Here is a 17,869-nt window from a genome sequence, read left to right as displayed (position 1 = left end):
TCATTTGAAACTATTTTCTCCCATTCTGTAAGTTGTCTTTTTGGTTTCTTTTGGGTTTCCTTTGCTGTGCAAAAACTTGTTAGTTTGATTAGTTCCCATTGGTTTATTTTTGCTCTTATTTCTTATTTTTGCCTTGGGAGATGGACTTGAGAAAACATTCATAAGGTTGATGTCAGAGAATGTTTTGCCTATGTTCTCTTCTAGGAGTTTGATGGTGTCTTGTCCTATGTTTAAGTCTTTAAGTCATTTTGAGTTTATTTTTGTGCATGGTGTGAGGGTGTGTTCTAGTTTCGTTGATTTACATGCAGCTGTCCAGGTTTCCCAGCAATGCTTGCTGAAAAAACTGTCTTTTTCCCATTTAATGTTCTTGCCTCCTTTGTCAAAGATTAATTGACCATAGGTGTCAGGGTTTATTTCCGGATTCTCTATTCTGTTCCATTAGTCTGTCTGTCTGTTTTGGTACCAGTACCACACTGTCTTGATGACTGCCACTTTGTAATATTGCCTGAAGTCTGGGAGAGAGATGCTTCCTGCTTGGTTTTTGTTCTTCAGAATTGTTTTGGCAATTCTGAGTCTTTTGTGGTTCCATATAAATATTTGGATTGTTTGTTCTAGTTCTATGAAAAATATCATGGGTAATTTGATAGGGATTGTGTTAAATCTGTAGATCGCTTTGGGTAGTATGGCCATTTTCACAATATTAATTTTTCCAACCCAGGAGCATGGAATAGTTTTCCATTTATTTACATCTTCTTTAATTTCCTTGATTAATGTTTTATAGTTCTCAGCATATAAGTCTTTCACATCCTTGATCAGGTGTATTCCCAGGTATTTGATTTTTTTGGGGTGCAATTTTAAAAGGTATTACAAAATACCTATATTTTTAAGATGCTAAAATAGTCTAAGAAATCTTAGTTTACTCTGATAAGTCATAGTTCCACAAAATTAAGAAAAACTTAAATTTTAGAGAGTTAGGCAGAGAAAAGTAAACTGAAATATAATACTGTATATGTTTCTTTTTAAAATGTCTGTGAATTCAAAATTAGAAGCTTTCTTCTTTCCATTAAAATGAAGGATGGATAGTCAAGGAAAATAATAACTGTGAGAAATCTGGCAATCTAAAATAGCTATTATATAATTGTGTTTATTATACTTCACTGGCTAATTCATTCAAATGTGTCTCTCTGCAAGAGAACATTTATAATCTCCTACTGCCATCTTATGTAGCATCTTGTCACTGCACAAAAGGAGGACTACACATTAAGAAAAACAAAAGCACCTTCTGGAAGTTGTATATCAAACCACATTTTCCACATAAAAATTAAATATTTTTCCATTCCCCATCTACTTACAACAGAATTTTTTAAGTTTGGTCATTTGGCAAGTTCTAATTTCCTTCCAATTAATATCTTAAACTTTCTATCCTGGTCATATTTATTATCTTATATATATATATATATATAGTTTATTATAATGTTAAGATGCTATGTAGCATCAGATATTATTCAGATGCATAACTAATGCAAAAGCTGTAAGCTAAAATGTATAAATAAAGCAGAAACAAACACTACTCTACTCTTTAAAGCAAAAGAAGTCAACAGATTTTCTTTAAAAAGTTTATCCTGGAGTTTCTGCTGTGGTGCTGTGGGTTAATGATCTGACATGTCCCTGTGGTTTTGCCATCTGGAGCAGTAAGTAAAGCATCAGAACTTCCCTATGCCATGGGTATGGCTGAAAGAGGGGGAAAAAAGGAAGTTTATCCTGAAACCAGACGAGTCATAAGCCACCAATTTTATATAGAATTTTAATTTAATGTGTAATCGTTGAACATATACCAGCATTTTCATCTAAAAATAACAATGCAGGTAGGCAAATTTGTATTGATTTTTCTATAAATCCTAACAATCCTTTAATATATCACTAATCAATTACTATTCAAAAGACCATGTAACCCAATGCAATTTAGAAAGCTGTCAGTAGGAGAGTCTCCCCACTCTTATTTGACTAATACCACTATCCCAACTACTAGAAAAATATAACAATTAGAAATGTGTTTTTCACAGGTAATAAACAATTAAAAGTTTGTCTAGACAAACAGGATATACTGTTTTGGATTCTATTTCTCAACAATGTCATCACTTCCTAAAGTTCTTTCTAGATTTCCACTTTAGCATCCTTAGGACATTGACCTCTGTCTTCATGCTTGTCACTTCCTGGTCACAAAATCATTGCTATCATTCCAAACAATAAATCAGCATCAAGATTGGAACAAAGTGAAAAAAGAAAATGCCAGATGCATTTATTCTCATATTCTTCCTATTAGTCTCATGGCCAGAAGTATGTCATCTGGACATTTCTAGCTGCAAGGGAAGCTGGGGAGAAGAGTTTTTAGTTTAGCAGAGTCACTGTGAACAATATTGGAAAGATACAAGGGGAGGATGGGTGGTGAGAAGAAACAGTCTCTGCCACAGGGAACAAGATTAACATTGATCTACAATTAAGACTTTGAGTCCAGACACCAGTTAAGCTGAAGGAGGAAGCACCTCTCTCTTTCCAAGTACATCACAGGGTAGAAAACCACAAACAAGCCCCTTGCATCCCTGTCCCCTGAAGTAAAATTTATGGCTTCTACTCTAGTCTCCCAGGCCTCCCCTGAGTCTCAAAAGGCTGGCTCAAGAGTTCACAGTTAGGAAACATGAAGCTGTTGAAAGAAAGAATACTTGTTGGGCCAGTAAACTGGTAATGATTTAGACTATGAACCAGCCACAGAACAGAGGCACTGAACCCACAGTTCCCTAAAAGTTATAGATAAAGGTGTGACCCACATTCCTAAGTTGTTTCTACAGGAAGCAGAGCCCCCACCAGATGAAAACTGCAAGTACATAGACTCCAGACCAGTTGAAACCAGAAGACTGGTAATGCTTGAAACTTAACCTTAATGACAACTAATCTGAGAATTGTGCATGAGCTGAGCCTGCACCCCAAAGCTCCCACCCTCACAATGCCTCTAAAAACCCCTCCCTGAAAGCCATTCCAGAGTTTGGTCCTTTTGAGCATGAACTGCCCCTCTTCTTGTTTGGCAGCTTGCAACGTGTGCTGTACATTCATCTGCCATGACCTGGTGTCGGTAGAATGGCTTCACTGTGTGCAGGCAAGCAGACTCAAGTTTGGTTTGGTAAGAGGTGAAATGTTAGAGAAAAAATACATAGCTGAGCTTAAAGCAAGTAAGGAAAATCTTCAAGTACCACAGACAAAGAGAACCAATAATATTGTTTGGGAGCATTTGGCAGAGGTAACTGGAATGAATATACATGAGGAGGCAGAAGTGGAAATGTCAAGCCCAAGGCACACTTGAGAGCTGGCACTGACCTAGAAGAAGAGGGCTGGCCAGGAGAACACTTCCCACCAGTGTAAAGCCCACACAGATATGGGCAGCATAGTCCAGGCCTGGCCAAACTGGAATCTTTGGTAAGAAATCCAATCACATGGCCTGCATTGCACACAGATGTAGAGCCTGAGTTCTCACACAATTCACCCACAGTTCAACCATTTGGTTATTACCTTCCTTCTTTAGCAACAATGAAGAGTGGTAGAGAAGGTGGAGAGTCACATATTCTCCTTTCAAAGTAAAAAGTTCCAAAAGAAAAAGTCTAAGCCGTATTAATCATTTCAGGAAAAAAAAGAATAAGAAAAGAAAAGAATAACAATTGTCCCAGCTACTCACCCTCCGAGTTTTTAAATAATGTCTTTTATAGAGAGGAGTATGTATGACAATGAACACAAATAAACAGATTCTGAACAATGACCACATGCTGCTTCATTACATGGTTGAACTATAATAATTGAGCAGCAAAGTTACTAAGGAACATAAATGAAATAACTCCTCCACAAATAGCAGTAGACTACATAAAAACTAAACAAAGTTCAATCATAGTAATATATAACACTTCTTGCTAAGACAATGACACCTACAGGAATACATATACATGAGATCAGTTTTAAGTCTGGTTTCCTCAGATTAAAGTGCTCATACAAATTACTGTTAAATCAACTTCAATTACCAAGTCAATTTAAACCAAATTAGTTTAAAAAGTTTAAAGTTTGCTGGGCCTTGTGAGACTTCTCCAGATTGTTTCAATAGCTCACACTCTTGCACTGTGCCTGTCACCAAGGAAGGTCTTTTTTAATTAGAAGACAGGAATGAAGCAAAAGACAGACTGTGTCCTATAATCAGAACCCTCCATTGTGACAGAGACATCTTACCTCCTACCGAGGAGTCCTACCAGACAGGGAGAGACTCCAGCCTTCTGGGCCACCCTGAGGAGTTCCTGTTTGGGGGTGTGAGGGAAAAATCAGTGTGGTTTAAAAAATGATGGCTGGGGCCTGTCCAATGTGGTGGAAAGGGAGCTGATTTCCTGGTGAACTTGTTTCTAAGAGGAAAAAATAATTTTAAAGAAATACAAAAGGAAAAGAAAGAAAGAAAAAAAAAGTCTGGTTCTTTCCACCCAGACTCCACTCTAGCCAGTAGGATAAAGACCCCCTAGTTTCCTAGAACTAACTGGATTATTTACTAAATAAACTGGGTGATTCCTCTAATTCTATGTTTTGCAAGGTTGGCCTGAAATTCCTCAACTTAATGCAGAGTACTGAATTCAGAGGACTAGGCTGAGGAAATTCTACCTTGATGCCATCCTGTTCATGGTGCAAAGGGGCAGACATAGAATCAGAAATGGAAAGCTAATAAATATTGGGTAACAAAGAAGAAAACACATCCAAGAAATCAGTGTTTCTCAATCTGACTGCAAATTTGAATCTCCTGGGAAGTCATTATGTTAAAGTACCAGATCAATTTGGAGTTCCTGTCATGGCTCAGCACTTAACAAATCCGACTAGGAACCATAAGGTTGCAGGTTCAGTCCCTGGTTTTGCTCAGTGGGTTAAGGATCCAGCATTGCTGTGAGCTGTGGTGTAGGTTGTAGACGCAGCTTGGATCCCGCATTGCTGTGGCTCTGGCATAGGCTGGTGGCTACAGCTCCGATTCGACCCCTAGCCTAGGAACTTCCATATGCCACGGGAGCGGCCCAAGAAATGGCAAAAAGACAAAAAAAAAAAAAAAAAAAGTACCAGATCAATTAAAGCAGAGACTTTAGAACTTGAACTCATAGTTTAAAAAAAAAAAAAATCACCAGATGATTCTAATATGGAGAAAGGATTAAAAAGCATAGCAATAGATGATAACAAGCAAAAAATATATTCAGGTTGCATGCATCCAAAACAAAGAATTGTGTTCCAAACCAAGAGTGAATTCCAAAGAGAATCAGAACATAAATGATATTTTTATAACTCCAGAATACAAAGATGACTATTTATAGTAGCCAAGGCACCAAGAAATTATCTGAGGGGCTCGTTGCTGAGATATGGAAAGAAAATGAAGCAAAATTTCTCCCTGGGGCCCTTACTCTTCAAGGGCTGTGAGTACCAATAGCTATGAAACCTCCTAATATTTCTGTGCTACTGAGAATCAGCAGTTAAAAAGAAAAAATCCTTCCAGAATTAATACATCTGTTATTAGGTGTTGTAACCAGCCTCAAAGTAAAAAGCCTTGGAATCAAATACATAAGAAATTTTTAAGATATTCATCCAAATGTGGGTCATATGGAAACTCTGAATCCACTTGCCAATAAGACTTATTTTCAGTCCAAAAAATTGGGAAGAGAACTGTAGTGACTTTGAACGTTCACACAAAGCTTTCTCAAACTTTTTGATGACCCTCACAATCAACAAACTGTGAGTGGATCAATGGGGCAAAATTAAAATTTAGCCATTATGGATAGTGATATAAAAATATATTTCAGATAAACAAGGTATAGAGCATAACAAAATCCTGTTTACCCATTACCTAGCTTATGAAATAAAACATTAAAAATACAATTGAAGTCTTCAGCATTCTTCCTCTCCCACACCTATCGAACCTCTCTAAATGAATGGAATGGTCCTAAAATTGGTGCTTGCCGTTTCCATGAATGGTTTCATAATTTAACAATAGTATGGTATCTTTTATGTTAAAATTACAAAAATTTTATAAAACATGAAACAATATATAGTATGATATCTTTTTATGTTAAAATTTTATAAAAATAGTATCATACATATATTCCTCATATAAATATAGCATTTTAATTAAATATTGTATTATTGCAAGGTTTATCCATGTTCATACAGAGTTATTCATTCTAACTGCTGTATAGCAGTTAAATAGTACCACAGTTTGTTCATTGTCACACTACTAAGTTATCAAAATATATATTCTCATACATGACTCCTCAACAGAAATATCTCCATACAGTGCTTCTTGAAATTTAATGTATATATAAATCACTTGAGGATCTTGTTAAAATGCAGGTTCTAATTCAGCAGATCTGAAACTGGGTCTGACACACTGCAAGCTAACAAGTTCCTCAGATACACTCTAGGGTACAGTGTTTAGTGTGGTGGTCACCAGCCATACATGGCAATTTAAACTTAATTAAGGAGTTCCCGTCATGGCACAGTGGTTAACGAATCCGACTAGGAACCATGAGGTTGCGGGTTCGGTCCCTGCCCTTGCTCAGTGGGTTAACGATCCGGTGTTGCCGTGAGCTGTGGTGTAGGTTGCAGATGCGGCTCGGATCCCGCGTTGCTGTGGCTCTGGAGTAGGCCGGTGGCTACAGCTCCGATTCGATCCCTAGCCTGGGAACCTCCATATGCCGCAGGAGCGGCCCAAGAAATAGCAACAACAACAACAAAAAGACAAAAGACAAAAAATTTAAAAAAATAAAAAAAAAATAATAAACTTAATTAAAATCATCAGGTTATATATTTACATGAAGTATATATTATATATCAGTGGTTTTCTATTATAAATAATATGTATTATAAGTTACATTTCACTTTAGGCATTAAAGTACATTCTAGGAAGTGGGGGTAGATCTTTTTAAAGTTAATAAAATTTTAAATACACACACACAAAAATAAATAAATAAATTTAATTAAAATCATATAAATAAGTATATAGCTCCTTTTCTACACTAACAACATTTCAAGTGCTCAATATTTATTGGACAGCACAGAGAACATTTCCATAATCTCATAAATTAGGACTATTGAACACAACTGCTCTGGAGTCTTGCCACTGAGTGTTGTCTGGGGATCAGCAGGCAGCAGTTTAGAAATGCAGAATCTTGGGCTCCATCTAATGAATCCCAATCTGCATTTAGCACATCCCTGGGTAATCTGTTTCTCTATTAATATTTCAAAAGCACTGCTTTTTAGGATGTTATATAACTAGAAGTGGAATTGCAAGGTTGAAGGGCATACACATCTACTCCACTCCATATCCTTACCAGCACTGGATGTTGTCAGACACCACAATTTCTGTGAATATAAAAGTATGAATGTATTTCTCTATTGATTTAGTTTGCAATTGCCTAATTAATAGTGAAATGAAGCATGCTTTCATATGTTTATTAGCCATTCAGATTTTTCTCTTCCATCACATCCTATTCATAGTCTCTGCCCACTTTTCCATCAGGTTGTTTATCTTGTTCTTATTAATTTGTAGGAGTTCTTTACTTAGTCTAAACACTATTCATTAGTTTACTGTATACATTTCATTTATCCTCTTCCAGTCTGTGGCTTCTCTTTTTCCCTTTGTTTATGGTGTTTTATGATATAGTTAAGTTTTAAATTTTAAGTTGATCAGTATCATCAATCTTCTCCATTCAGGATATAGTGGCAGGACAATATCCAGGTATCAAAGGACAAATAGTTTGAAGCACAGTATTTCAGTGTAAGTTATTTTCTCTCCTCATCTTAGCTTAACTTGGAGTAAGGATTCTAATAATCCTGTCTTCCACCAATGAAACCATGGTGGAAGACAATTGAAAAATGGGCAAAAGACCTGAATAGACATTTCTCCAAAGAAGATATACAGATGACCAACAGAGACATGAAAAAATGCTCAACATCACTAATCATTAGAAACACAAATGAAAACTACAAAGAGATACCACCTCACACCTGTCAGAATGGGCATCATTAACAAGTCACCAAAAAGCAAATGCTGGAGAGGGTGTGGAGAAAAGTGTACCCTCCTACATTGTTGGTGGGAATGTAAATTGGTACAACCACTATGGAAAACAGCATGGAGGTTCTTCAGAAAACTAAATACAGAACTACCATATGATTCAGCAATTCCACTCCTGGGTCTATATCTGAACAAAACTTTCACTGAGCAAGATAGATGTACCCGTATGTTCACTGCAGCACTATTCACAATAGCCAAGACATGGAAACAACCTAAATGTCCATCACCAGATGAGTGGATTAAGAAGATGTGGTACATATACACAATGGAATACTACTAAGCCTTAAAAAAGAACAAATAATGCCATTTGCAGCAACATGGATGGAATTAGAAACTCTCATACTAAGTGAAGTAAGAAAGAGAAAGACAAGTACCATATGATATCACTTATATCTGGAATCTAATATACAGCACAAATGAACCTATCTACAGAAAACAAAATCGTGGACTTGGAGAACAGACTTGTGGTTGCTAAGGAGGCAGTGGAAGCAATGGGATAGACTGGAAGTTAGGGGTTAGTAGATGCAAACTTTTGCATTTGGAGTGGATAAGCAATGGAATCCTGCTGCATAGCACAGGGAACTATATCTAACCACTTACGATGGAACATGATGGAGGATAATGTGAGAAAAAGAATACGCATACACACATAGGTATGACTGGGTCACTTTGCTGTACAGCAGAAATTGACAGAACATTGTAAATCAACTATAATAAAAATTTTTTAATTAGCACAAGATCTAAATAGACATTTTGCCAAAGAAGACATACAGATAGACAATAGGTACATGAAAAAATGCTTGTCAACATTACTACTTCTTAGAGAAATGCAAATCAAAACTACTATGAAGTACCACCTTACACCAGCCAGAATGGTCATCATAAAAAGTCTACAAACAATAAATGCTAGAGAGGGTTCAGAGAAAAGAAACCCTCTTACACTCTAGGTGGGAATGTAAATTGGTACAACCACTATGGAGACCAATATGGAGGTTCCTTAAAAAACTAAAAAACAGAGTTACCATATGATCCTGCAATCCCACTCCTGAGCATATATCTGAAGAAAATGATAATTTGAAAAGATACATGCACCCCAATGTTCATTGCAGCACTATTTACAACAGCCAAGACATGGAATCAACCTAATTGTCCAACAACAGAGGAATGAATAAAGAAGATATGGTACATATGTAGAATGGAATATTAGCCACAAACAAGAATGAAATTATGACATTTGTAGCAACATGGAAGGACCTAGAGATTATCATTCTGAGTGAAGTTAGTGAAAGACAAACATCACATGATATCATTTATATGTGGAATCTAAAAAAAAAGGATACATATGAACTTATTTATAGAACAGAAATAGACTCACAGACTTTGAAAACAAACTTATGGTTACCAAAGGGGGCAGGTGGGGGACAGGGAGGGATGTCCTGGGGGTTTGGGACGGGCATATGCACACTACGGTATATGGAATGACTGGCCAATGGGGAACTGCTATATAACACATAGAACTCCACCAAATATTCTGTGATAATCTATGTGGGAAAAGAATCTGAAAGAGAATGGATGTGTGTGTATGTCTAACTGAATCACTTTATTGTACAGCAGAAATGATCACAACACAACCATACTTCAATAAAAATTTTCAAAATGAAAAAAGAAAAAACTATATTTTAAAATATTCTTTCTGAAAACTTAGAGTTTATAAATCACTTGTTTACCTAATGGTTTAATGGCAGACTTAACCCAACTAGCATTCTAGTACAGTGAGTCCCAAACAAAATTACAAAGATTCAGTCTGTCTTCCATTCCACTCAGCACTTCCGATTTCTATTTACCCTTTAAAGATATCTAGAATATTCTTCTTTCCGTTATAAAAACCTCTGAGGGAAGGATATGATACATGCATTCACACCCAGCTATTAATGACTCACATGATTTACCACTGACTCCTGAGTGCCTACCTCAGTGTAACACTTAGGTAGCTAAGCAAGCATATCTCCAACATGCATATATAGGCAGGCAGTCAATTACCAGTAAAGCATAAAAACCAAAACAGTGATTAACAGGAAAGACATAACACAGAAGATTTATATGAAAAAAATTTAAGGAAAAATAGGAAATTATTCTTCTATAATTCACCTTTCTTACATGGTGTCTATTTTAACAATTAAATATTACTAAGACAACATAACATGATAGAAGAAACAGTTTTAATAAGAATATGTTACAATTCACTTTTTGTCTAGTGGATAAACTTAATCTAAGAAAAGGACTTGATGCGATAACTTTGATTTTAGAGAACGACACTTCTTCAAGCCCCCTAGCGAAACCTCAATATTTTCCTAAGCTGACTTTTCAGTAAACCAATCAGTGAAAGGTAAACACAATTTACTGATGAAAGTACCATATCTTCCCTCACTATTTTCTTGATATTTTAGTAATAAAGTGGAATCCGATGTGATATGACCTGGTTATACTGTCATTTGGGATGACATTTAGTTGATACCAAAGCTAATCTATAGAACCCATCTATAAAAATAAAAGTTTAAAAGTAAAGCTTTTATTTTAAAAAATGCACAAATGCTCATCATCAGTGCTTTATTAAAAAGGTAAAAAACCTGCCTTATAACTTCTCAGTATGCCTCTGAAGATCTCTCCATCTGGCTCCTCTTGCATTTTGCTTTTAAGCCATTTAACTGAATGAATGTTTAATGTACAGAACACTGCCTAACATATGGTCAGGGCTATTGATAGTAGCTATTTTGTTATTAATACATAGATCTAATTATTGATACCATTAATACTATCTATCATAATAATATTAGGTTTACCATAGTTATAATTACACCTACCATTTATTTACCATGTTGACTACTCTAATTATTTATGTTGATATTTTCATGACTATTATTACCATCATGCTACCATGTCCATTTTTGCTAAAAACCCAGATATTTAAGTTTCAGGGACTATAAAGCCAAAAGTATAGTAACTATAGTCTTTTTGACAAATGGTACTAGAACAACTGGACATCTGTGTACACAAAAATGAATCTAGACACAGACCTTATACCCTTCACAAAACAGACATATATGCAAAATGCAAAGCTATAAAACTCTTAAAAGAAGACACAAGAGAAGACCTAGATGGCCTTGTGGATGGAGATGACCTTTTGGATACAACACCAAAGGCATGATCCATGATAAACATAATTGATAAGCTAGACTTCATTACAATTAAAAACTTCTTTTCTACTAAAAAAAAAACGCCAAGGCAACAAGAGGGAAATCCACAGGGTGGAAGAAAATATTTGAAATAGATGCATCTGATAAGGACTCCTATCCAAAATATACAAAGAAATCTTAAAACTCAATAATAGGAGTTCCTGTCATGGATCAGTGGGTTAAGAACCCAACATAATATCTATGAGGATGAAGGTCCAATCCCTGGCCTCACTTGGTGGGTTAAGGATCTGGCGTTGTCACATCTGCAGCATAGGTCACAGATGCGGCTCAGATCTGGTGTTGCTATGGCCGTGGCATAGGCCTGCACCTGCAGCTCTGATTTGACCCCACCCTGTGAACTTCCAAACGCCACAGACGTGGCCATTAAAAAAAAAAAAAAAAAAAACTCAACAACAAGAAAATAAATAACTCAATATCAAAAAGTGACCCAAAGCCCTTAACAGTGAGCTCACCAGAAAAGAAACACAGATAGCAAAAAAAAAAGCATATGAAAAGATGCTCAACATTACAAGTCATTGGGGAAATGCAAATTAAAATGACAATAAAATGCCACTATATACCTATGAGAATGGCCAAAATCCAAAATTCTGACAACACCAAAGCTGACGAGATGTGGAGCAAAGCAAATTGTCACTCCTTGCTGACAGAAATGCAAACTTGTACAGCCACTTTGGAGGATAGTTTGGTGGTTTCTTACAAAATTATGCATACTCTTACCAAACAATCCAGCAACTCATTACTTGGTATTTACCCACGGAATTGAAAACTTAGGCTTATACTAAAACCTGCACACAGATGTTGATAGTAACTTTATATGTAATTGCCATTATTTGAAAGTAACCAAGATGTCCTTCAATAGGTGAATGGAAAAAAAACTATGGTACATCCAGATGATGGAATATTATTCAGCACCAAAGTAAAATGAGCTCTAGAGCCAAAAAAATTAAAGAAAATATGAATGGATATTACTAAGTGAAAGAAGCCAATCTGAGTAGGCTATACAATATATGATCTATATGATCATCATCAACTACATGACATTCTGGAAAAGGCAAAACTATGGAGACAGTAAAAGAAAACAATGGTTAACATGGGTTGGGGGAGAGTGAGATTTCAGAAAATATTACTAACCACTGGTATTGAAGTTCCACTTAGGAAACTGTCTTCATTTAGGAAACTGCCTTCATAAACTTCCATGAGTGTGGAATGCCTTGAAAATGAGGTGTAGGAGACTGTAACACAAGGAAATTCTCTCAAACTACTTTAATAAATTTTTCATTTTTTAATCCTAATAAAAATTTCCATATAGTTACTAAGAAAGCCAAGGTAAAAATAGTGTACATTCAAATGTCATATAAGATGGTCTGAGTCTCAGAACATCGTGTTTCATCTAGAGTGGGCCCCTAAAAAAATGCTGAATTCATGAATAAGTTGATTACTGAAAGAACACATAATGTAATTTTCCTTGGTTTTTTGTTTTGTTTTTTGCTACTCTGGAAATTATATATATATATATATATATATATATATATATATAGCTTTACACTTTTCTGCATACTCATATCAAGTGTTTGATGGAGTGGGAAAACTGTCAGTCTGAATTGGAGAGAATATATGGACTAATGGGAATCTTACAGTTTGAAACCTTTTGAAGTGTTAATGGGCTTTTGCTTCAAGAAAGAAAATATGCACTTGTCAAGTTAGGTCAGACCAAGCATTTCAAGAGTAATGTTCACAGAATTCTTGGTGAGAAAATAAAAAGGAAAAGCCAGAACAAAATAGTTTTTGCAAAAACTACCTCCCTACAAGAAGAAATAAACACAATCCATCAGAGTCTAAAATAAGTTAGAGATATGATAAAGCTGTATGAAATGTAGCTCTGGTCCTCAACACTCTTTCCTTTTTAAAATAAGTCTGATGATTGAAAGCACTGGCCCCTTTTGATTTTTTTTTAATCAAAGTACTTTTTTTTAAGCTTTATTGAAGTATAGTTAATTTACAAGGTTGTGATGATTTCTGCTATAAACAAAGTGACCCAGTCATACATATACACATATCCATTCTCTCTCAGATTCTTTTCCCCTATAGATGATCACAAAATACTGGGTAGAGGTCTCTGTGCTAGACAGCAGGTCCCCATTGGCCAATTGTTCCATATACCTTAGTGTGCATTTGCCAATCCCAAACCCCCAGTCTATCTCTTCCACAGCCCCACCTGTTCCATTTGATAACCATAAGTTTATCAAAGTCTGTAAGTCTGTTTCTATTCTGCAAATAAGTGCATTTGTATCCTTTTTTTTTTTTTTTTTAGATCCCACATATAGGTAATATCATATGATGTGTGTCTTTCACTGACTAACTTCACTTAGTATGGTAGTTTCTGGGTCCATCCATATTGCTGCAAATGGCATGATTTCATTCTTTTATATGGCTGAGTAATATTCCATTGTATATATGTACTACATTTTATATCCAGAGAAAACTATTATTCAAAAAGATACATGTACCCCAGTGTTCACTGTAGCACTATTTACAATAGCCAAGACATGGAAGCAACCTAAATGTCCATCAACAGAGGAAAGGATAAAGAAGATGTGGTGCACGGCCCATTTGATTTTTAAAGATTGTGTTCAGAGAGATCATGCCACAGGGGTACCCAAAGATGATGGCTAAAATGCATAGAATGAAAGGTAGATGAGGAATCTGAGATGTAAGCAGGGTAGATGACTTGGCCAATTTCATAGAGCTCATCAGGAGTACTACAACCAAAAGAAAGAATGTAACAGAACCAAAAATTCTACTGTTTCTTTCCCAGACTCCAAAGAATCCTGGTATAACATAAGCAGGTCAGCTTCTAGACTTAACTTCAGGAATGATGTGATTTCAGAGATAAGAATTTTATTTAATTCATAAAAAAATCTCTTGCATGATATTGCCTAAAATTTCTTCAATAGGAAACAGGGCCTTTAATTAACAGAGAAGAAAAGATGAAAAGGGCAGAGTTAACATATTAGTGAGAGTGTTCTCACAGACAAATGAAAAGTGTAATCTCTTGATAGAGATAAATGACTAGAAATCAGGAAGAAGCTGTGTACTCGAAAGTTAAGAATGAGTTCCCTGAAGGAGGAAAGGCTGTTAAAATGGGACAATGCAGTGACTCATTAATTTTGTCCTGCACTAAAATCTGTATAGAATACAGACTAGAAGCTTAAACTTGAGAGTGAGAATTTTCAATCCAATAATACCTAGATATATGACCAAGGCAAGTCACTTAAACTTTCTGAGCTTCAGTCTTCTCATCTTTAAAAGGAGAACATTAATATCTATCTTAAATGGTTGCATGAGGATGAAAAGAGTTAATATACAGAAAGAATCTGGCACACTGCCCGGCACATAATAAACAGTTAATACATGTTTGTTATTAATTTCATTTCACAAACCTCTTGAACACATTGACTTCTTAGGAGTAAATGTGTTTAAGACTCATTCATCAATATTTAGCAAAGAATCTAAGTTTCAGCAATGTCATTATAGGCCTTTCAAATTAGGTCATGATCAATTTTGATTTCTATAAAAATATAGTCCCCCCAACTGTAGCATACTTTTGAAAATCTGTTTTGGGTAACTATGTGATACAATGTGTTAGTTAACTTGATTGTGGTCATCACTTCACCATATCTACCTATCTACCTATCTATCTATCTATCTATCTATCTATCTATCTATCTATCTATCCATATAGTATACTTAGTAAAAACTCCTCTTGTATAACCTAAATAAATACAATTTTTATTTGTCAATCATACTTCAATAAAGTTGAAAAAATACGGTACCATTTGGGATGAGATATGTACAGGCATGTCTGGGAAACTGAATCACTACACAAGACAGAAACTTTTACATGAAGAACAACAGAAGATGGGTCCTATTCTTAGAGGTAGAGGAACCAAGCACACTATAAGTTTGATCAGGTAACAAAGTCTTAGTTGCTAAATTTGTACACATTCTGCACAGCTATCATTCAACTATGCACGCAGGGGTTCAGGCCTGCACACATGTCTGTGGCCTAATGAGAAAGAGGGCTTTGGCAAAAAAACTGAAGAGCCATTTCACTAAAATCTAGTAAAATACTAAGAAACGGGCAGGACTGCTTAAGGATACTTCTAAGAGAGAGTAACACCAAAAGAAGGTGGATGTGTGCATTTTTCTTTGCTTCCTTTCCCCTCTCACTCCCTAACCCCAATCTACATATAAGGACAGTATATTAGGTATAACCAGGGTGCTTGGGAACTAGAAACTGGAAAGTCAAGAGCATAGATCCTTCTTGCTGTCTCTCAGAAGTTGCCTAGCTGCTAATCTCTCTCTCTTTTTTTTTTTTTTTTTCCTGTCATGGCTGAGTACACTGATTTTGATATCTAATATATCTGAACCTCAATTCTAACTTTCACTATCTACAAGACCATAGACAAACTGTTTTAACCTCCTGAAGATTCCACTCTTTTACTTGTATAGTAGAATAATAATTAATATCTGCCTCAAAAGCAGTGTAATGTTACCCCACAGGCAGAGTATGTGTTCATTGTATCAGCAAAGAAGGGTTGTCAAGGTGAAATGATAAAGCATTTTTAATGGATATGAAAAAACATCAAAATAGTCATCAAAGTAGTAATTTTACAATAGTTATTACTTGAAATTCCATTTGGTGTGTGCTTGCTTTAGGGGCGTGGTAACAAAGCACCATAATCTTTTCAGGGCTTATTGCAATTATAAGTCTCAATATGGCTCTTTTCATAGCATGGAAATGAGGATCAAAAGAGACAGAATGTGCTTGAAGCAATGTTCGGCCCAAAGTGAACTCTCAATAAATGTTAACTCTTATTATAGTTTGCATACCAGCTTCCACTCATACCTTCTGCTGCCTCATAACTTTAGCTCATGAAGCCAACTCTACCCCTTGCTCTATAAGACCTTTCAGCTCAAGTACACTATAACTAAACACGACATTCTATGTCTCTTAGTTCAATTTCCTGAGGGGAAAAATGGGGGAGGTGGGTTGTAGCAATTGTAGGCTGAAGTGGAGGTTGATGGAGCAGAGTTTAGTTCTATGATCTCCTAAGCCTCCTTTGTTTTCTTTGAAAAAGGGCTAAAACTATAGTCTGAGAAGTCAGTTTTTGCTAGTCTTTGCTATGGTTAAAAAGAAACCCTCAGAGTTCCCGTTGTGGTGAAGTGGTAACTAACCTGACTAGTAACCATGAGAATGCATGTTCAATCCCTGGGCACACTCAGTGAGTTTAGGATCCGTCATTGCTGTAAGCTGTGGTGTAGGTCACAGACGTGGTTCAGATTCTGCATTGCTGTGGCTGTGGCCAGCAGCTGCAGCTCCAAGTCGACCCCTGGCATGGGAACTTCCATATGCCACACGTGTGACCCTATAAAACAAACAAACAAAAAAGCAACCCTCAAATCTTGTGTACAAAAGTGGATGTTTAGCTCTGGCCCATATCACATGATAAAGTGACTACAGATTAGCTGTGATTCTATCCCACACATGGTCTGTCCAGGATCCAAGCTGAAGGAACAACCCGTATGTGTGATGTACCAGAAGGAAAAGAACAATGGTGGAATGATTGATGGCAAGTAATGTTTCTGCTTATATATATATATGAAACACTCATGCTCATATTAACCAAAGAAAAGCACATGGCCAAGCCTGGGGCTGGAAGTATAAATCCTCCTACAGGAAAGGCTGTGAATAGTTGGGAAAAACAACACACTCTAGCACAGGGAATATGGAGGAGAAAGTCTTTTAAAACATAGATATTAAAATCATGTGAAAAACAACAATATTTAAATACAAAACATATAAAGTAACATACAATTTTGGGAACTACTACTGCTTTAAGATGTTATTTCAAATTCTCTCAAGTCACTAGACAACCTGAAGAAATTTCTAGTCAGCATGATGGGATAGAAACTCATGTTTTTTATACATGGACCAGGAAATTCCAAAGTGTTTGGGGGACAACACAGGTATAAACATATGCATTATCCTAAATTTTAATAGAGTATATATGCTTTTCCACACTCAGTGCACAAATGGCTCCTTAAGAGGGCCATCTTAATTTTTTTAATAAATACAAGAATTTAGAAAACAATATTTCTTGCAGCATAAGCTTTATGGACTTGAACCTAATGAGTTTTTTTTCTGCTTCATTAAAATGTGAATCTAGGGGATTACTATGGTTAAATTAGTTTTAAATACCATGGGGAGAATCAATATTAGGTGTCATAAAATTTTAGTAATCATACGTCTTATAATTCTAGACCAGTCCAAGGAGTCTGCAGTTGATACTATGTAATGAAACCATTCTTTCTATATTAGCCATAATACAATAGCCCAAAAATGCACAATTTAAGTATCTGCAATAGCAAAAGGCACGACTGCATATTCTATGCTTTATAAATAAATATTCTGACTCTAAATTCAAAC

At 35.8% G+C, this 17,869-nt stretch overlaps 1 long non-coding RNA gene across 2 annotated transcripts in view; it reads right to left on the bottom strand.

Annotated features, from left to right (window-relative positions):
- The window catches only part of LOC106508944, a 165,727-nt gene that overhangs the window by 124,981 nt on the left and 22,877 nt on the right, over window positions 1-17,869 (bottom strand). The gene's annotated exons all lie outside the window — the stretch shown is intronic.

Source organism: Sus scrofa, chromosome 1 (genome assembly GCF_000003025.6).
Source record: "Sus scrofa isolate TJ Tabasco breed Duroc chromosome 1, Sscrofa11.1, whole genome shotgun sequence".
NCBI classification, from domain to species: Eukaryota; Metazoa; Chordata; class Mammalia; order Artiodactyla; family Suidae; genus Sus; species Sus scrofa.
This window is presented reverse-complemented; position numbering and strand designations above follow the sequence as displayed.